Below are 22,065 nucleotides of genomic sequence, written 5' to 3'. Positions count from 1 at the left end.
TTTTGAAGCTGTTTGACAAGCAAGTGCACTGGTATTACTTAGGAAATACCAGCAAAGTTTTTAAAAAGATGAATTTATTTTTATTTTATGTAATTCTTTTCTTCTTATTTATTTCTCCATTTATGGTGATTGGAGAGTTTCGAAACAAATCAGTTATTGCAGTGCTACAGCATTTGACTCTAGTCCTGGCTGGGTGGCACAGTAGGAGTGTCATCATGTACACCAAAAGGTTTCAGGTGTGATCCCCTATCAGGGCACATACCTCCGTTGTGGCTTTGATCCCCAGTCGGGGCATGTATGGGAGGCAACCAATCAATATTTCCCACATCAGAGTCTATCTCTCTTTCCCTTCTTCTCTCTAAAAATCAGTAAACATCACATGTCCTTGGGTGATTATATATATATATATATATATATATATATATATATATATATAATTTTTTAAAATAAATAATAAAACATCTCACCCTTGGCACGGCCACTATTGTAAAGCGATCAGCATCTTTTTAAGATGCCACAGTGATAAAAATGTCTTCGGTTAGAAACAAATTTTTCTCTAGTGTCACTTCTCAGAAGATTCTCCTTTTCTTAGTGTGAGTTCCTTACTACTGGCCACAGCTCCCTAATTGCACCTTGTTATATCTACCAGTGCTCTAATTGATTTCCCTCTTCTGTCTTTATATTTTTCATCCAACAGCTCTCAATCAGGAATGCCTCTGAGCATTAAAGCCTAACTTTCTTAGAGACCAATTTGACTTCCTTAGGATTCTCAGAAAGTAAATGCTGTCTGAGAATGTGCAGGAGCCTAGTCATGCACAAAGTGGAGCTGGCAAATTTTAAACTTGACTTTCACTTTCTAGGGCACTTTAATCAGGTCATTTGTGAAAGATACATCTGCTCATCACTACCTTTATAGAACCTTGCACAGGTTGATGTTGGCTTTGTGACACAGCCCTAGAGAAGCCGAGGTCAAGGACCATGCTGTGTCATCTTTGTGCTGTTCCTTGTAGGGGCTGCAACTGTGATTACAGCACAGCCTCCAAGAGTCCAGCGTCTATGCTGGGAGTTGCTCCCTGACAGAGAGCAGGTGTCCAGCACAGGGAGCAAGGACAGGGAAACAGGGGGCATGGGGACCTTTGGGAAATTACAGGTCTGGTTTGATCTTTAAACATATCTTTTGGGAAGGTAGTTCTTATTACAAAGTAGCATTTTAGTTGTCTATTTTCCCCTACAAGAGAAATCTCAAACAGAGTTCCAGAAGAAAGTAGTTTCGGGGTGTTTATGGCCATAAAATTCACATCACCTATTTTCAGCCACAAAACTGATTCTGTTGCAGTTTATATTATAGGAGGATTTTTCTACTGCTGACAAATTTCTGATATTCCATAGCACTGAATATACTCTCAGCCCCTGTGGTGTCAGTTAAAATTACTGTTGATTTCTGTATTCTCGTGCCATTGACTGTTCCTCTGCATTACAGAGCTCTGAGTTTGTCCTACTACCTTAAATCCTAGTGGGTCTCTACTCACACTGATTTTGAGAACTTGAACTGATACAAGTTCATTTACGTAGATAATGAAACAGTAACATCCCCCTTATTGCTTTATCCCCTTACCCTCTTTCATTTTCCTCTGTGCTGTCATACTTATTAAATGCTTGTTTGTCTGGGTTTTGTTTGTTTGTTTGTTTGTTTCTCTATTGCCACAATCTTCCAAGCACCTAGAACAGTGCAGGGCCCGTGAGAGGATGTGTGGGCTCTTGGTTGGGGAAGAGTCTCTTTTATCTGGAAACTTCTGTTCCTGAGTTCTGAAAAATTGTGTTAAATTACTTTTCTTTTTTTCCTTTTTTATTTTTATTTTTTCCTGTTGCTTCTTTGGGAACTCCAGTTATTTAGATATTGCATCTCTCATCCTCTTATTCCTATTGTCCTCTTTTTAATTCTATTTTCTAAGATATTTTATCAAATTTATCCTACTAAATGAGTTTTCTATTACTGCTATATGTTTAAATTTCCAAATTTTTTTTTTGTTTGTTTCTAGCTTTTCCTCCTTATAGCATCCTATTCTTACTTTATACATGTGATCTTACATTATGTCTTTAAGGATATAAATGACAGTTTGGGGGTTGTTTCATATTCTTGCTGTGGATTTTTCTTCTCTCTGCACAGCCTTTCTTCTGGGCTGCTTTTAAAATATCTTGGATGGCTTTTATGTTATAGGTATGTTAGGTCCTTGACTGCCTGCTCACATTTAAGGATGAGCTAACATGAAGTTCCATGCCTGTGGGCAGCGCTTGCTACCTGTGGGTGTTACTGTGAATTAATCTGGTTGCTGCCCTGAGAGAAGACCCAGTTGGCTTTTTCCCAGAGAATAAAGGCCCGCTTCCCAGGGTTCTCAGCCCCTACTTAGGAGGGGAACTGGGGAAGTAGTTGTTTGTAATATCAAGTTTGTAGATTTGCAGGCCACCCTCTGGCTTTCTTTATAGGAGCCTTGCCCCTAATCAGGCTTTGCATTGCTCAGCCTCAGCTTTCTCTGTATCACCATCTCCACTGCGTAAACATTTCATCTTCTGCCATAATTAAGGAGAAGCAGTCACTCTGCTGCTTGGAGTGAGTTAGAGGATCCAGGATCTAACTGCTCTAACTTGTAGTTATTATCACAATATTTAAAGCTCATGGAAATGTGTTAAAAATGACATTGTGTATACCCATATACCCACTACCAAACTTTAGAAAGAACTTTCGATGCCCCGTAAAATGTTCCTCATGTGTACTTCCGTGATCATTTATGCTTTTCTATTTATTTTTACTACATGTGTATACACCTGAGCCACATATAACATTTTGCATGTTGTTAAACATGCAAGTATTTTTTATCGATGTTCACAGTCTCTCTGTGAGCTGACTCGTACTTGAAGCGGTGATCTCTTGAGCAAAGACACACATCAGAGGATAGTGCGTTTACGTATGGCTGTCGGCCTACTTGCTTCTGTGAGTGAGCTGTCCTTGCCTGAGACTGCTGGTGATGCTGCGAGTTCCACACCGGCATCGTTCTTCGGGACCAGTTTGTCACCCACTGCTTTTCCTGGTATTCCGGGCTGCGAGGCTTCCTTTGCTTTGTCCTGATATTAGATGCCCCATGCGGTTTCTATGTGAGTAGTGGTGCACGCGCGGCACTGGGTTGCTCAATAGCTTCAATGTAACCTCTGCGAGGGCCCCATAGTAGACATAGTCAGTCTCATTGCAGAACCCCAGCAGGATTAGTGGAAGCATAGAAGGAATTGGAGTATGGATGCCCTCAGATGCCCTGAATTGTCTAGAATGTGCGAGCTCTTGGGCACCATACTCTTAGCTCCCAGAAAAATGCTAATCTCTTATCTGCTATAACACAGCCTCATTAATTGTTGGATAGTTTGGCAAAATCCTTGCCAATATCTTTTAGGTGCTTGGTAATATGTAACTTTTTAACATACATCTCTTAAGGTTTATAAGATTTTCATGTATTTTTTGTTTTTATTTTGTTATCTGTGCAAAAGTATAACTTCTAGAAAACAATTTAAATGCAATGAATTGAAGAAACACCAGAGTGTCATTAACCCAAGGAAAACAATGTTAATATTTGTGTAATTTTTTCAAGTTATTTTTCTTCCTCACTAGGATGATAGAAACAAAATTGGCATGCTAAATTTAAAATACTATTTTTGTGATTACAATGGTAATATGTGTTCTCTGTAGAAAATTTAGAAAATGCAGAAATGTGTTAGAAATTTAAATGCAGAATCTGACCATTCAGATATAACCACTTTAAACTATATAATTATATACTTCTTTAAGTCTTAAGTTTTTATTTTTAATCTAAAAGTACTGTTTATATAGAACTATAGATAACATAGTTATCATCGTCGGCAGCCGTCCGTCTCGAGAGACGATGGTGTAGCTTCTTAAGAGTCTATCTGCACCGCCGAGAATGGCTGTGCAGTCCGACTCGGGAGTGACACGGTATCTGTCTCCTCCCGTGTTGAATCGACATCTTGCGATGACGCTGGAGTGTCCTCTCCAGTGAAGCTGAAGCTACAGAGCCTGGGCAGGGTGATATGGAGGGTCTGCTGTTGCCCATGCAGCACACCCCCCCCTCTCTTCGCAGCTGAAGGATCCAAGGGAAAGACGGAGTCAATACAGCTTGGCTTCAGGTGCGCCGCAGGAGTTGCCGGTGTTGACTACAACGTCAAACCGCCTTAGGGACTCCGGCTCTGGATTTTCTGTCGGGGTTTACTCCCTTAGCCTTTCCCCTGAAGAGGTAAGCCGCAAGGCAGTGGAGGTTTTTTGGAATCAGAGTTTTCCTTCTCTGATGTGCCCTGACTGGAAGATCAAACCAGCGACACTTAGCTCGCAGGCCGACGCTCAATCCACTGAGCCAAACCAGCCAGGGGTATAACATAGTTATAGAGCATAAATAATTAGGTTTCACTTTTCAGCTTCATTTTGCCTTAAAATTCTTTAAAGTTTAGCTTCTTTCAAGTTTGTTGTATATTTTCCCAGACCACTGCCTGTGCATTTATGTCACTTAAAATATTTATATAAATTATACATTTTCTAAGATCCAAGGATACAATGTATACTATACACACTTACATAAATAAGTATACACATCACCTCTAAGGTTTCTCACATAAAATTATAACATACTATTTCTCAACTTGCTTTTTAAATTGCTCATTTACAATGAGCACAACTTCTGTATCAGTGAATATAGATCTATCTTATTCTTTCTAATGACCTCATGAGATTGATATAAAATAATTTATGTAAAAACTCTCCAGACACTTAACATTGTTTCTAGGTTTTTACTATTACGACCACACTGTTGTGCATATTTTTGTACATAAACCATTTTGCATATTTGTGCAAAATACCTTTTTAGTCAGACAAATTTCTAGACGTAGAATTATTCAATCAAAGGCTATATGAAGATTCACTATTAATGGAAAATCCAGTTGCCTTCCAAAAAGGCAGTATAAGTTACACTAAAAACATATAAACATGCCTATTTCTTCACACCCTAACCAACGCTGATTATGTCAATCTTTAAATATTTTACCAATATGAACAATATAAAATTACTAATTTTTATACTGGTATATATTTACTTGAGTTTGAGCATTCATCTAAACATGTTTGTTTGCAAGTAGATAGGCTGTTTGCTTCTGGCTGCCTAACAGTCTATGTAGAAAAACTACATTCCCCGGGATGCATTGCTTCCAAGGGGCGCCCTGTTCCTACTTCTCTGTACAATAGGTTAATGCATTAACCTATTGCATGCCCATATCCCATCTCAGAATTAAAGGATAAAATTATCAGACTGCTTATATTGCACTCCTAGTCATTTTCAGGATATCATAGCTTGAATGAATGTAGGAAAAAGCATTTATGAGGGCAAAATTGAGGCTTTAGGTTTGTTACCTAAAAAAAGCAGAAGCTAGTTTCAGGGTTGCTGTGAATCTTGCGTTTCTGATCTCTGAAGTACACAATGAGATACTGAAGTGATGGGAGGCATGGCATCTATCTATAAGCACAAACTGAAACTAGTTGTGCATTCTGGTCCAGTTATGTTAGTGCTTATTTCTCCCAGATTCTGCATTGGCCCTTTGTGTTGCACTGCTCTAAATTTTCTGTTTTGATTTCTTCATCATTATCACTGTGAGAATTTGGGAAGGCCATGTCACAGGAATGAGCCAGACACTATGTTATTATTTTTTAAATCCTCACCCAAGAACATGTTTATTGATTTTAGAATGAGAGGAACAGGGAGGGGTGAGAGAGAGAGGAAGAGGGAGAGAGAGGAAGACATTGATCAGTTACCTCCTGTATCCATCCTGACCAGGGATCGAACCTGAAACATTTTGGTGCATGGGACGACACTCCAACCAAATGAGCCAGTCAGCCAGGGCCAGACACTATTTTAAATTAGAAGTCTCTGCATTGCCTTTGGATGAAATGTTTTATATAATTTTACTCTATTTCAACATGAGCTTATGAAATGTTGGAAAATGTAACAAAAGGAAAGGCAATAGTAGATGTTTAAGTCTTGCCATTATACTTAGCATGCCATCCCTAGGATTCTGACAGAGGGTGTCAGAGGACCCACCACGTCTTTAAATATTGAACGATGGGATTTGTGCCAAAGCAGCATATGGTTTTATGTGAATGATGAATATTCTATTATCTGATGCCTGATGCCAGAGAGAAAAGTGGATCTGTGAAGACCTGGTGCAGCTGAGGCTACATCAGAGACAACCCTTTTCATCAATAGTGTCTATGGTCTAAAGATGGATTGAGGGACTCACTTAAAGAAGTCAGACAAAGGTGAAGTTATTAATGAGTTACAGCTGTGCCCAAAAACATCACCAGCAATTGCTACAATCAAATACATTTTGAATGACTTGACAGTGTCCCTAGTGATCTGCATTTCATCCAAGCTGCCTGAATTTCCTTGCATCAGTAGCATTTTAATTTCATCCCTGTTCTTAGAGAGGCCTCCATTGCTACATCTCTCTCATATAATTTCAAGGTCATTACTTAAAATGTCCTCTGGTGACCAGCTCAGTGATAGTCTAAACATGTGATAAAACTGCTCCAATCACAAGCAAAAAAGTACAGTATAAAGGGTCAGCTTTTACTGGGCTTCAAGCTGTGAGGAGAGTCCAGGTTGACTGCTTGTATTGCCACATGGACCATCACACACCATGGCACGCAGTCATGGTAAGGCTGTCCTCTAAGGCACTGCTTCTCAAACTCGACTGCACATTCATGTCCCCTGGAAATGATGTTCAAGTGTCATTTCAAATTCTGTAGGTCTCTGTGGGGGCCCAGGATTCTGCATTTCTCACAAGGTCCCAAGTGTTCCTCATGAAATAATAGTTGTGACAATTATAACGTGAAAGTTTTGTCATATGCAAAGTGAAAAAAAGTTGACTGTAACAGTACATTTTTGTGTGTTTACAATTTTCTTATATAAAATAATGAACAAATAATGAAAAGGAATATGGGAAAATAAGACAGAAGGCTAGTCAAGATATAGATTATGAATGATTTAACTTCCTCTTAAAAATATTCCTGTTTCATATTACAGTTTTCAATGAATTATCATCATGAGTATTGTTTTACTATCATTAGATATCATTCTTGCTTCCCTTGATCTAGTTAATTACAAAAGCCCACTCTACCTAAGACTCCCTTTAGAGAAATTAAAGACAGATTTTGAAAACATTTAATTAATTTAAAAGGTGAATAAATTGTTATAGATTGTGTTAATGCTTTTATTTTTTAAGTCTTTATAGGATTCCCTAAAATTTTATGAAACTCACAGGGCCCTTAAGGGAGGTCTCTTGACCTGTTCATTTCATTCTTTCCTCATCCAGACGTTAGTAAAATGAAAAATAGGCTGCTAGGCATTCACATTATCAAATGGAATAGCAAAACTCTCATATCTTTAAACCTGATTACGTAGCATTTTTCCAACTACACTGCTTTTCTTTTGGCCACTGTACTACTAAGGTGATTTTTTTTTTCTGATTTAAAATTGTCTTTGTTTTCATCTAGCGTAAAATTTCACTTTAGTAACAAATAAGTCCCTTCATCTTTCTGCCTACAACTTTTAAATTTGAAAATGATATTATTAGGTAAAACCAGCTACAGGCTAATAAGGCCACTTTAACTTTTTGTATTTTTACCTGAGTAGTAAACAAAATCTGCTTAGAAATTTGGCAATATAAATCCTGTTGATATAGTTTGACTAATAGCAGAAGACAGATTCTCTTTTTCTTAGACTAGTCTACTGATTCCTTTCTCTGATCCAGATGAACACCCTTCTTGTCAGTCTTTCCGATGCTCTGCCTACCAGCTCCCCCCCCCCCCCGCCCACTCTCTCCTTTAAATGATTATCTGGACTTTTAGGTAAATGTCTTAGAATTAATTTTTATTGAACCATTTGAGAGGTTATATTTACATGTACAAATGGATACATACACTCACACTGTACACACCTGCCATGGTCCTCTTATGCTTGTAGAGATGCAACATTCGTGAGAAAAAAAAGTGAATCTTCCTCTGCTCACTACTGCTCACTTTGTACCTCTAGAGCCTAGCAGATCACTCAATATGTTTACAGTATTCCCTCACTTATTGCTGGTATTACGTTCTAGACCCCCCCCCCCAGCAAAGTAGGAACCTTATATTTATTCTACATTCTTAAACCTACGTAACTTTAACAACATACAGGTACAGGACTGCAAAATCCCGCGATATAGCAAAAAATCAAGACGCTATAGTTCCATCTCCTCCTCTGAAGTAGGACAGCAGTTGGTTTACACCTCCCTTTGGTCATTTATCTCATTCTGCTTTGTTGTTTGGGAACTTGACTTATTACTTCTATTACATTTTAAAGTCCTTTTAGGAAAATAATTATTTCTTTCCATTAAAAAAAAAATTCTGATATTGCCAAGACTGGTTTCTAGAACACCATTTACATTGGCTGAGTTGAACTTAGAATTTGGGAGGTTCTCAAGGAAAAAGTCATATTTATTAAAATTTTCTGAGGCAAAACTGAACCGTTGCATTTTCTAAAAATAAAAAGACTTTGGTGCTTTTAGTATGTTCCTATAAAATTAGATGTGCTTCACAATGTAAGGGATTTTTACAGATTCTCAGAAAAGGCTTTCCTTGGTATAGGAGATAGGAGGGAAGTAACTGTGTGCACAATTATGTCCTTGGTGCAAGGAGAACTATGTAAACTTTTTTATTTAATTCATAAATCCTGACTCCGTTGTCCCAGAAGCATGTTGAATCTACCCATTACCTGCCAGAGGTCCCAATGCTATCTCTGCCACTCTCTTACTCCTGCCTTTCTCTGGTCCACAGTATTTTATGATTGCTTTATTTGCCCATCTCCTCAATTTGACTGCGAGCTTTGGGTGAACGCTGGCCTCATACTCAGTCCTTGATACAGAGGAGAGGACTAAGCATCTCTATACTGATTATTTATGAAAACTCTGTAGTTAATAATGATTAGAAGAAAACGCCTGTCAGTGGCTATTCTGGAATGTATGGATATAATTTCATCATCTGTCTTAGTATTTTTTAGATGGTGTTCTTTCCTAGTGAATAGGGTGAATGGTGTGGGGAGTGGAAGGAAAGGGCAGAGGTTGAGTCTTTGGGCTCCTGAACTTCACCTTTTATTATCCCTTTGTTATGATGTCTGTAACTTGAACAGGGAGTTATGTGACCGTATCACTTTTGTTTCTTTTTTCTTTTTTAACTACTGCCTAGTTTGAAATAGTGCAACTGGGCAATGGAAACATGATGAAGAGGGAAATCAAAGGAGCTGTGGGAATGATGCCTATCTGTGTCTCAGTAATTATTCTAAAAAAGAAAAATAAAGAAGAATCTTAAAAACTAAGAGTACTTAGTATAGCATTGTTTGGGTGTTTGATGTTGGGATAGACCTTGCTCCTGACTTATAAACTTTTAACTCAGTCCACAAAGGTGAGAGAGGAAGAAAAGCTATTATGTTTGAACAGGTGTTTGGAGACCTTTGGAAGATGAGTTTGTAATTTGAGTTTGTAATTCAGGGACAACAGGGGTATATCATTGAAAATTATACTGGTCACATTGCTTCAACAAGAAAACTTTTGGATGCAGAAGTCAGAGAGGAAATAGTTAAAACATGCTTATTTTTCAAATATTGGTTGATAGATCTTGATAGCACCGATATTGCCGGTCACGTACATTTTATTTAATTCTGTATTTTTTTGGCTTGAACAAGCTCTCTTGGAGATACTTACTATATCTTTACTGTACTGGGGTGGAAAAACTATTGTTTTGATCACATTTCTTTGTAAATGGTTTTGATCAAGTCTTACTACACGCAAAATACCGAAGTAGTTGATGCACTTGGTCTTTCTATTGAGTTTCTTATGTGTTGTTCCAGGATGTAATTTATTTACTCAACATACCACTATTGAATTCAACATGTACTAAATATTGTAGTGCAACAGAAATATAATTGTTGAGGAAATATGGAGGGAGGACCTTTTTGAACATTGAGCTACATTTCTAATATTTCCTATGTTTTACTTTCTAAATGTTGCTTTGATCTCTCATTTATTTGGAGACTTATTCTGATAAACTTAGTAGTTATTAGAATAAAAATAGTATGCTGATAGTATATCTCCACTGAAAAAAAATCAGTTCATAATTTTGCCAAATGTTTACAACATGAATCTGATAATGTTATTAAAAAACATTTTTGTATTTTTTCCATTACCATTTAGTCCCCTTATCTTGTTGGAGAGTTTAAGGATATCTTTGTATCGGCAATCTGTCATAATGAAATACCTGCAAGTTCTTCTTTGTTGGACCATGAAGACAAAAGAAAGCCCAATCTTGACAAGCAATTCATTCACATTTTCAGTTGCTGTGGATTTCACTACTGAATGACTGAAGAAGCATCCAGTTCTCATTAAACTGTATCCTGAATGACACTATGTGGAGCAAGTGAAAAAGAACTATGCCATTCTTTGACCTTGATACCAGCTCCCCTGCCTCTCTTTTGTCTGGTTTGATATTTTGAAATCTCAGTTAATGCTGCTTACAACTATGTACACTTTCAGTTGCCAGCCAGGTCTTGACGTTCACAAAAGAACTGCTGGAGAAGTTTTGGCCCTGAGACAGCTACTAGGGTAAAAGGCTCCTTTCACTAAAAAATTCCACCTCTTCCCTTTGTGTGGTGTGCCCTAAAATGTAGCAACACAGCCACTGGAAGGTGGCTCTGTAAGCAAGGTAAAAAAAAATTGCAGGATACATGGTTGGCAGTACAGGGTTACATAAAGTTGGCCATACAATTGCAATCACACTGGGAAATCAATAACGTGCTGCCTTGGTGAAATGACTAAAAGGGGAAAAGCAGATGGTGGCACTTGTGTTGGACACAAAGAAATAAACGCTCCAAATCTCCTTCTGTGTAAAGTTATATAGAATTCAACAATTCAGGAAAGAATGTTATGTGTATACTTAGAAGGCTTATTACCATTTTTACCACATTAATGCAAAAATATACCATTAAAGTCGTCACATTACCTACTGAATTCTCAGGTCAGGAGTTACCTCGCCCACTTCACTTGTCAAACCATTTCTCTTATTCTGTTCAACTCATGTAAGTACTCACTTTTTACTAAATCACTTGTGATTTAAAGCCAGATTGCCCACCAAATATTGTCACTGCAAGTTCCCTCTCTCTCAAAAAAAATTATTCTCTTTCCCTAAAGAAGAGTGAATGTTACTTGACAAATATGTATTGTACAGTCACAGTAAGTATAACACTGCTATATTCCTTGTATGTATGCTATCTGATAAAATATAAGCTGACCCAGGTCCTGGTTTATTAAAGCTTTATTATCTTACGCCGCAAGCAGTTTGTCCTCTATTGTTTATATGGTGAGAATTGAACCTGCAGTATTTCTTCTACTTCCACAGTCTGTTCCATGAGGTTCTAAAACTGCATAGCTTGTGAAAACTTCACATAGCTTTGAAACTTCAAGAACAAAATTTTAAAATCTGTTGAGAGGGGCAGCGTATGACACAGTGCTTTGGGAGGAAATGATTAAAAAATAGCTCAATTCTTACTAGAGCCATTGGAATTCAGGACATTTTTTTTTAATGTGCAGAAAGTAAAATATGCTTAATGGAAAATGTTTTTAGTATTTGAGAGATACTTTCAAGTGAAGAATAATGGAAAGTGTTTGCCACCAACAGGCTCTCGTTTAACAAATTTGAATAAATATTCATTAGAAAGAATGGAGTTTTCACAGAGAAAAAGTCTGAAAGACAAAAAGAAATGATGAGGAAGAAGGTGGTTAAATCAGATACAGACATTGACTGAATAAAAAATAACGATGTCAGGATATAAAACTGTACAGAAAAAATACCTTTTGGAAATAATAAGATACTAAAGTCATTGTATTGTTTGGGAAGAAGGAAAAGATAATTATTAACTTTATTAATAACTTATGTACAGACTAACAAATCTAAGGCAATTGTTTAAATAAAAGAAGTAACGCCTATATACTTGAAACTAATAAAAGGAAAACATGGAAAGGGAAAAGCTGATCATTTCAAAAGAAGGAAGATAGAAAAAAAAAGCCTAGAAATGGCAAGAAAAAGAAATCTAAAACTAGGATAATAGAAACAAATTCAAACATATCGTTAATCACAATAAATATTAGTGGACAAAATACTTGATTTAAAAGACAGAGATTCTCAGGCTGAAATGAAAAAGAAAAATTCCAGTCATATTCTTATGTTATTTATATGAAGGAAGTTTCTCATAGACAGCATACATACTAGTTATATTTTTAAATCCACTCTGCCAGTTTCTGTCTTGGATGTACTTAAACCATTTACATGTAATGTGCTTGATATAGTAATGATTAAAATTCTAACATTTTGTTTTGTATTTTCTATTTGTTCTCAATTTTCTTCCATTTTTTTCCCTGCCTTCCTGTGGGTTACTTGAACGTTTTTCAGAATTATATTTGATTTATCCATAGTGTTTTTGAGTATATCTCAATATATAGTTTTTAGTGGTTTCTCTTGTAGTGACAAAACATCACAGTCTATTGGTGTCATCATTTTACCAATTAGAGTGCACTATAGAAACCTGACCTCACTTTAGGTCCTTTTACCTTACCCCTTATATAATATAATTGTTTTAAGTATTTCTTTCACATGTATATGGAACCACAACACATAGTGTTATAAATTTTGCTTCAACCATCAAATATAATTTAGAAAGCTTGAGAGAAGAAAGCCTACTGTATCTACTGACTTTTTTGCTTCCATGTTATTTCTTCTATCCTGATGTTCCAGGACTCCTTAATTGGTCATTTCCTTTCTGTTTAGAGAGCTCTCTTTAGTCTTTTTTTTTTTTTTTTTTTTTTTTTTTTAGGGTAAGTCTGCTGGTGACAAATTTTCTCACTTTTTCTTTATCTGAGAATATCTTTGTTTCCACAGATTCTTGACGGATATTTGTTTTAGGTATGAGATTCTCAATGGACAGTTCTTTTTCTTTGACTGCTTGAAAAGCATGATGCCACTTTGTTCTGGTCCATGGTTTCTGGTGATGAATTACTTATTAAAATTATTTTCCCCTATAACTAAGGTGTTATTTTTTCTGGCTATTGTCAAGATAATTTGTCTTTAGTTTAAAAAAATTCAATTATGATGCATTTTGTCACTCAAACTGAGGTTCACTCAACCTGTTCAGTCTGTAAGTTTCTTTTGTCAAATTTGGGAAATTTCCAGCCATATTTTTCAAGTTCTTTTCTTGGTTGCACTTTCTTTCTCCTTTCCTCCCAGAATGATAAAAATATTAGATATTTTGTTATAGCCTCACAGGTTCTTGAGTCTCTGTTCACATTTTTTTCCAATCTATTTTCTCTATGTTATTCAGATTGGGTAATATTTATTGTTCTATCCTTTGCTTTCCTATTTTTTCCTCTGTTTCCTCCTTTCTGTTGTTGAGCCTATCCACTGAACTTTTTGTTCTGATTATTGTATTTTGACTCCTAAAGTTTTCATTTGGTTCTTTACAACTCCCATTTCTTTGTAGAGACTTTTTATTCTTTGCTGAGACTTTCTAATTATTCAGTTCATTTCAAGTATTCTTGTAATTGTTTGTTGAATCATTTGTATCACTGATGCTTTAAAATCTTTAACAGATAATTTTAACATCTCTTTCCTCCTAGTTTTGGCATCTATTGCTTGTCTTTATCATTCATTTGGAGATCTTTTTGGTTCTTGGTAAGACAAGTGATTTTGATTGAAACCTAAACATTTTTTGCTTCATGTTTTGAGACTCTGGATCTCATTTAAACCTTCCGCTTTTACTGTATTTTTTCTGACACTAATCCAGCAGGGGAAGGGGATGAGTCACCTTGCTACTGGCAGGTGGAGGTAGAAGTACTGATGCCCCATTTATACTCCACTGATACCTGAGGTAGGAGGCACCTCATTATTTACTGCTGGGTGACAATGGGAGTTTCATGTCTCCACATGGCCTCCAATGACACAATGGTGGGAAGAACCTCATTAACTCTAGGTGATGGTAAAAGTCTTAACTCTCTATGTCTTCATCTTACCCCACCTTAGTGGTGAAAGGGAGTGATGCCTCATTACTGCCAGGTGAGAGTGGAAGGTCAGCCTCCCCACGTGGTCTCTGCAGTCACTACTGGGGAGAAGGGGACTCATTATTGGCTGGCAGAGATGAAAACCTCAGCTCACTATTCAGACTTCTCTGACAGCACTCTTGCCTTGTGACATCCTCACTGGGGTAGATGGAATTCAGGCCTCCCCTTTGTCCTTTCATTGCATTAGTAAGGGGATGTTTCCTCCCCCACCCACCTGCCAAGGTATTTGACTGGAGTAGAGTGATTATTGCCTAAAAGTTTTTCTCTTGCTAGGCTGCCTTTTTCTAGTCCTCTAGCTAGACAGGATGGGTTTGGGGGGGCTCTTTTTTTTTTTTTGTCTGCACCAATGGGCATTTCCGAGTTACCAGTTTTATCACTTTCAAGTCTGGAGTATAGCCAGCAAAAAAAAAGAAAAAGAAAAAAGAAAAGAAAAGAAAGAAAGAAAAGGAAAGAAAACCTAGGGAAATAACCACCTCCTCATTCCTCAGGTTGCTAGCTGCTCTGGCCTCTTCTCTCCACCTTTCAGATTCTTCTTGTGTTTGTTTTACATTTTGTTGTCCAAGGTTTTTAGATGTACTTAGCAGGAAAAATAGAAAAAAAGTTGTTTCCATCTTCCTGCAGGTAAATGTCCTCTCTGTAATTTATTGAATTTATTCCTATAACCATAGGTCAGGAAATAAACTCAAGAATGAGGCACACATGTGAAGATGTCTATAAAGCACTATACAAACTGTACATATATTTTAATGAAATATTTAAGCAATTAGGAATTAATCTAAACCTACTATGGTATAAGAAATTGACTTATGGAGCTTGACTGAGCTAGGTTCTGATGCTGGTTCTAACACTCACTAGCTATGTTTCTTGATTGTGCTGGGTGCCTTTTAAACCTCTGTTAAATGAGGATAAAAATACCCACTGTGTAGGGTTTTTTAATTAAAATTTAATTAGAGTCTATATGTAATACATGCCACACAATAGGTAATGAGCAAATATCAGCTCCCTGTTCTTCCCCTGAATTTATAAGAAATGGAAAAATATTTGGAAAAAACATTAGTCTTTTTTTTTTTTTTTTACTTTAAAATATGAGGCTCTCTGAAATGTAGGTCAAAACATCATAAATATGTTCTTCTGTGATACTAACAGTATTTTAGACTGCCATATTGAACAGTAAGTGTACTTACTACACATGAAAATATGGGGAAAAGCATTATCCCTATAAAGAAATGTACAAATATCGACCCTCACTAGAAGCAAGGGAATGAGTGTGCCTGAGAGAAAAGCTTAGGGTGTTGACAGTATATCTCATTATGAAGGGAGTAGCTGTATCAGAGTTCATAAAAATTGACACTTCTTCAACCCCTGTCACTAGAAGAGAGTGCAGAAGACAGATCATATGATAGGCACTGCTTTATTTGGTCTGTTTGTACACTGAGAGTCCAAAAACCTGGAAACTAAGAGGCTGATTGAACTTCATTGGTCATTTGAGAAACATTTTAATGTCCAAAAAGTAGTAGCATGATTAAAAAGTGGTTAATTCAATTTCTTCCTTGAGACCCTGAAGATTGAAGATATTCATATCAAGCAGATGAAGACCATTTCACCAAATTAGGCCATAGCCATTTGTTAGTGATAAATGAAGAAGAAAATAAAGTGCAAGTTTAGACTAGAAATACCCAATCTTTGTCGAAGGCTTTCACTAGCCCTACTGTCAGGGGCATGTTCCAGAGCCAGAGGTTTGCTATGTGGCCCTTCCCAGGGCATGGACAGCTACAGGCTACTCAAGTGACTGCTACATAGTGGACTTAAGGTAGCAAGAGGAAGATAAAAATAATCATCAAAAGAAAAATACCCTACTTTAGCATCATCAATTGTTAATTACTTAAGACTTTAAGTTTTAGTCTGTATTATTTTCTAAAGTAGAAGCATTTACTTCCTTTTCCAAATGAAACAAAAGTCTAGTTCTTGCTGAATATGTATATTTTAAAGGAATTCTTTAAAGAAGGAATTCTTGCAGGTAGTCTCAATGACAAATAAAAAATAAAGAAACTTTCGGTCCATAATCCTCTCTTTTCTCTTCTCTTGCTGGGTTGCCATTAAGTCAAATCTCCATGGGAGTCTTAAATGCCACGGCAGGCATGTTCCTGCCAGCTGTTTGTGGAATTGTATAGGTCACCCAGCCTCAGGGTTCAGCTTTAGTGTTCTTGGATCAGTTATGGCTCCACTGGAGGGTTGAAATTCAATCTTCAATCACTGTTCTGTAACAAATTGCTACTTTGGGCTTTTGCTAAAATTGTTGCCTTATTCCTGGCTTAAGCCATTCATGGATGGTAGGTGCATTTTTTAAGGTTGGCTTCTGCTTGGCAACGTGGGAGGAGCTGGGTCGTGGAATCATTTCTGGCAGGGGAAGGAGATTTAGAAGCCAAATCGTAGGATGAAATCACCCTGTTTAGAGACCAAGGGACATCCTCAAACAAATACTAACAGACCCTTTACTTCTGCCTAACTTTTGTGAAATGCTTACCCAGAGTAACACTGACCTAGTATGAAAGAAGGAAAGAGTATTCACCACCACCCCCACCCCTAGTTTCTGTAGGGCATTTTTTTAAACGTTTACTTTGATGTTTGTAGTGCTAGAAAACAAATGTGAAAACCCCTTCTTGACAAAACCTATTGGTAAATTATAAGTTTGCTTAAAAATGTTTGCTGCCGTGCTCGCTTCGGCAGCACATATACTAAAATTGGAACGATACAGAGAAGATTAGCATGGCCCCTGCGCAAGGATGACACGCAAATTCGTGAAGCGTTCCATATTTTTCTTCTTACAAAGAAGCCTTTTTTTTTTTTTCCTAATATGGAACATTGAAAAATTAATCCCTGACTTATGTCATCTAGTAGTTATGGATTGAATGATGTCTTTTAACCCTTTTCGCCAAATCTGTTGCCCTCAGAACACAACAAGGACACCAGCCTGTTAAACCAAGCACACCGTTGACCGGAGACAGCCAACTGACCTGGAGTCTGCACGACCCTTCCCCATGTGGGAAGGCCACCCTCCCCTCCACACCCCCACTCTTATTAGGGTTTTCTGGACCCAAGGGTAGGTAGGACGATGACCATGTCCAGCTTGAAGCAGCTAGAGGAGCTTGAGACCTTCGCCCATTGTCCTTTACAAGATTACAAAGGGTCCTAATATTTGAGGGGGGGGGGATAGTTAATTTTTATGAACCAGGGGTATGGACTTGGGGGGATTGCTGGGGGAGGGGGGTGCTGGGTGGAGGGGAACAAGGGGGAGAAAATTGGAACTGTTGTAACAATATAATCAATAAAAAACATTAAAAAAATGATAAAATAGTAAAAAAAAAAAAAAATGTTTGCTGCCAAAGGAAATATTTTAAAAGTTTACTTAATTATAAGAACTTCATTTCCCCTGATTAAACCCCACAGCTGGAAACTTTGCATATTGAGTTAAGCTGAGTTGATATGAGAAGAGTAATGATTAAAATAATTCCTAACAGTGAATAAACTAAAAGTATTTTTAGTCAGTTTTAGGTTTGCCCATAGCATGTTTTGTGCTCAGTTCTTACCTATTATTTCAGTTATCCTAATTATATTTGGCTTAACCTGACTTGAAAATCACTTGACTTTGTGTGTACATGTTGACAGAAAAAGAGGAGTGGGTCTCTTTAACTGTATTGAGTTCAACAGAGATGCTCACAGATCCTTACTTCGAGACATTAGCAAGGCACACAGTCCAGAGGTGTCCACACTAGGTTTTAACTTGCATTTTTATGAAAAGGATAGGGAAAGCCCACAATTGGAATAGAGAATCTGATGGTGTGTCAGATCTATAAGGAATTCCAACACGTTAGCTTCAAAACTAATTTTCCTCCTCACTTTCAACAATTTTAACAGTACCCATCCAGCAACTTTACTTTGGTCAGAGTGAAAATTTAAGCCAAAATGACCTGGTTTATCCTTCACCTCTCACATATAATTGACCCTTCAATTTTGGTTCTTGAATATTTCCTCATGGTCCCTTTTCTAAATTCTCTCAGCCACTGTGTTAAATCAGGTTCCCATCCTCTCTCCCCTGATGATTGCGAAAGCTTCCAACATGTGCCCCACCTGCAGCCCCGCCTTACCTTCCTACTCCCATTACAAACCCAGATCAAAACACTCCCAGGCCTGTGGCTGAGGGGTTTTCTAAGCTCTAAAGCATGGTGCTGAGTATGAAACTTCTTTATGCATGAGATAAAGCTTTAATGGCCTCCCAACACTGCACAGGAAATCCCAAACCCTTTAACCAGACACACCTTGCTCTCCTCGTCCCCGATGGGACACCTCCCAAAGCATCTGCTCTACACCAGTGTTTTGCAAACTATAATTGTTGATCCACTGGAAGGCTGGAAATTAGTATAGCTGATCTAGACCAGCACTATTAATGATATAGAATAGAACAGAACAGTGATTTTCAACCAGTGTGCTGCAAGAATTTTTAAAACATGCAATAATTGACTATTTCGTCAGGTGCCCTGACCTCTTTTCACTTAGGTTGTCAAATTAAAAAAATGACAACAGCCAACACAACCATAGCCATCCAGTGTGAATGAATCAAAATTCTATCTGTTTTTTGTCAGATAAGCAAAAAAAAAATTTTTTTGTGTGTGTGCCACAGAATTTTAGTAATTAGGTTTTGTGTGCCATGAGATGAAAAAGGTTGAAATCACTAGACTAGACTGTGGCACATATAAGACAACTAACCATTATCTGCGAGATTAGTTATTACAGTAAGTGAAGAAACTGAAGCCTGGCTAAGCCAGCAAAGCTGGTTAGTTTCTGAAATGTACAGCTTGCCTCTTCTGAAGAGCAGAGGAAGGGGTTTGCCTCATAGAAATGGGTGGGACAGGAGGAAAGAGGACTAATCCACTATGCTTCTTGTGTTTCTTGTGACATAGCTTACTCCAGAATTTAACCTCATTAAACAATGCATGTTTTATGGGCGATTTCAGAGTAGTATGGAATAAAGAGTAGAGGATCAGGACATAAACATTCTAGTCTCATCTCTGATATTAATTAGCTGATTATTCTGAGTTTTCTTTATTTATATAATAGGGGCAGTAATACTTATACTATTTTGTTAGCATCAAATTAGATTAATTGATATTAAAGTGTTAAATAGTGTCATACCATTAGTATTACTGCCCATTCAAGCTTTAGAGCACTTTTTAAATACATTGTTTCTGAAATATTGAGAAATTAGTGAAAGAGATATCACTCTACCAATTGATGTGCTAAGCTAGTGCACAAAATATACTGAATAACTTTCCTGAGTGAATCTGTGGTACGTAAGTGCCCTCCATGTGCATTCTTTTGACTCATCATCCTCCATAAATCTATTTGCAGTGTAACATCTCTTTATCTTTTAACAGGAAACTTTCTTTGATATGTTACCCATGACCTTATTTCTTCTTGACCCTACAGTAAGAATTGTTAAAACTCACTCCTCTCCCCTTGCCATATAGCCACAGGACATTCAGCTTCTCTCAACCTGAGTTAGATACATTGTACTTTATACAGTCAAATGACACTTTACATTTTGTTCATAATGATAATGAAGACTTTGAAGCTTTCTGCGATTTGATTCTGAAAGTTACAATCCAATAAGCAACATTTACAGCATAGCAAGTGCGGCATATTGGGCTCGATCCCCACTCAGGGCACAAACTAGGTTGTGACAATGTATCTCTCTCTCTCTCTCTCTCTCTCTCTCTCTCTCTCTCTCTCTCTCTCTCTCTCTCTCTCTCCCCCTCTCCCTCTACCTCTCCCTTTCATCAATAAACATATCCTCGGGTCAGGATTTAAAAAAAAAAGAAGAAATGATTTTATACTTACGTCACTGCTTCTTATTTTAAACTGGTGATTGGTTGGTTTTGCTTTCTCTGGGATGTCTTGTTATCTTTATATTTTCTTGAATTCTCTACTTTATTTAAACTTCAAGTTCCTCAAATGTCTCATCCATTCTTTTCTTTGCTATGGCATCTGTGCAGCTACCCTCTCTGATCCCTCCACCCGTCCACTCTGGTTGACTGGTTGCCTTTCTTCAGTGCTGTAGTATGTGTTTGATCATTTCCTCTCACTGCTCTCCTGTCTCAGAACCACTGTTTTTCAGATACCATATTCAGTGGTATGGAGTAAATGTATAGCTCTCATAACACACAAAAAAAACCCTTATTTTTAGCCTTTCCCAATGCCCATATTATAAATATGCCCATAGTAGCTGATGTCAGGTTCCCAACTTGAGGTCACTGACCTTGGAGTTGGGAAGAGATGCATGTGGATCCACGGTCCCAGGCTGTGCCATCAGCTTCAGCACACCATTGATGAGAACCATTTTGAGAGATTTCTAAAATATATTCATACTTCTTCTGAGTTAAAAAAAACAATCAGGATATCACTTAATGTCATTTAGTGGCTCTGGGCCATTATTATTAATGCCAAGCTCTAAGGCAAAAACTGGTGTCTCTAGGGTTATAATATTTAGAGAAAAGATATTTGCTTATAAACTAAATGTCTAAATAGCTTAACATAAAATTTAGATTAAAAATTAAGTAAAAATTGCAGTGGTTTTTGTTTCTTTTTGAAGGGCTTTTTGTTGTTGTCATTAGTTGACTTTTTAAAATACAATACTCAGCCATGGCTAGGTGGCTCAGTTTGTTGGAGTGTTGTGCCATACACCAAAAGGTTGTGGGTTCAATTCCCAGACAGGGCACATACATAGGTTGCAGGCTTGATCCCCCGTCAAGACACATATTGGAGACAACCAATCTGTTTCTCTCTCACATTGATGTTTCTCTCTCTCTCTCTCCCCTCCCTCCCTCCATCCCTTACTCTCTCTTTAAAGTCAATAAACATCCTCAGGTGAAGATTTTTAAAAATAAGTAAATAAAAAATAAAATACAATATTCAAATCTAATATTCATGGTTTATATAGTTGTTATAGCTGCCTCTCACCTGATCCTTGATATGATCCCCCCATTTGATTTTCTTAATGGGCTTGTCTTTGTGCCCTTATTTAAAGCCACCATAAGTCCATTTTTAAGTAAGTTATCAGAGAGAAAACATTAATAAACAGACATAGTCCCTTCAATAAATAATGTAGATTTTCTGATAACTGGCTTATTTCTGTTAATTTGGCTTATATCTCATCATGCATGCTTTCTTTACTATCATAAAAGAGAATTCTATTCATAAATTTTCTGACAGAAAATAAAAAAAGGATTTTTCTCTCTTTGAAAAGTTCACTTGAAAGGTTTTTGTGATGCACAACAGCTTTAAAATAGGGTTGTTTTTGAAAACAAATTGCCTGCAGCCACTGCTGCATTTTAGGGAAAGGTTCCTGGGACCAAATTAGAGTCACAAGCAGAGACAGACGAGATTGAAAACACAATGGGTGCTGCTCCTTCTCATGCTCTGAGTATTGTCTTTAGCCATTCCTGTGCGTCTTCCCGTTTGTGAAGGCAGGGATGGTGACAAATCACTTGACGATCAGGAAATATCCATGAAATGAATGTGGTTCTGGTTGGCTGTCTGTAACATTTGCTCTTTTCTCTTCTCTTCCACAGCTTACTGAAGGTGAATCTTAACCCAGGTAGATTCAGCTTACTGGATAGTGGACATATTTTTATGTCCAAGGAAATTAAAGCTGTTCAGGCATACACCTGCCACATAACTACCAAAATACCTAGGGTACCATTTTCATTTAAAATCTGCAGTTCCTAGTGCCATAGTATGGCTAATGGATGGATCATTTTATTAGGATTACCA

The 22,065-nt window shown here is 37.3% G+C and overlaps 1 protein-coding gene and 1 non-coding gene across 2 annotated transcripts in view; both read left to right on the top strand.

Moving 5' to 3' along the window:
* NKAIN3 (sodium/potassium transporting ATPase interacting 3) overlaps positions 1–22,065 on the top strand; it is a 604,361-nt gene that overhangs the window by 257,849 nt on the left and 324,447 nt on the right. The window lies entirely within an intron of this gene.
* On the top strand, positions 16,950–17,056 carry LOC150004349 (U6 spliceosomal RNA). Its single transcript, XR_016512589.1, has one exon. It is a non-coding gene; the product is annotated as a U6 spliceosomal RNA (small nuclear RNA).

Source organism: Furipterus horrens, unplaced genomic scaffold (genome assembly GCF_987537825.1).
Source record: "Furipterus horrens unplaced genomic scaffold, mFurHor1.1.pri manual_scaffold_7, whole genome shotgun sequence".
NCBI lineage: Eukaryota > Metazoa > Chordata > Mammalia > Chiroptera > Furipteridae > Furipterus > Furipterus horrens.
The sequence above is the reverse complement of the archived record's forward strand: the minus strand, read 5'-3'. Positions and strand labels throughout refer to the sequence as shown.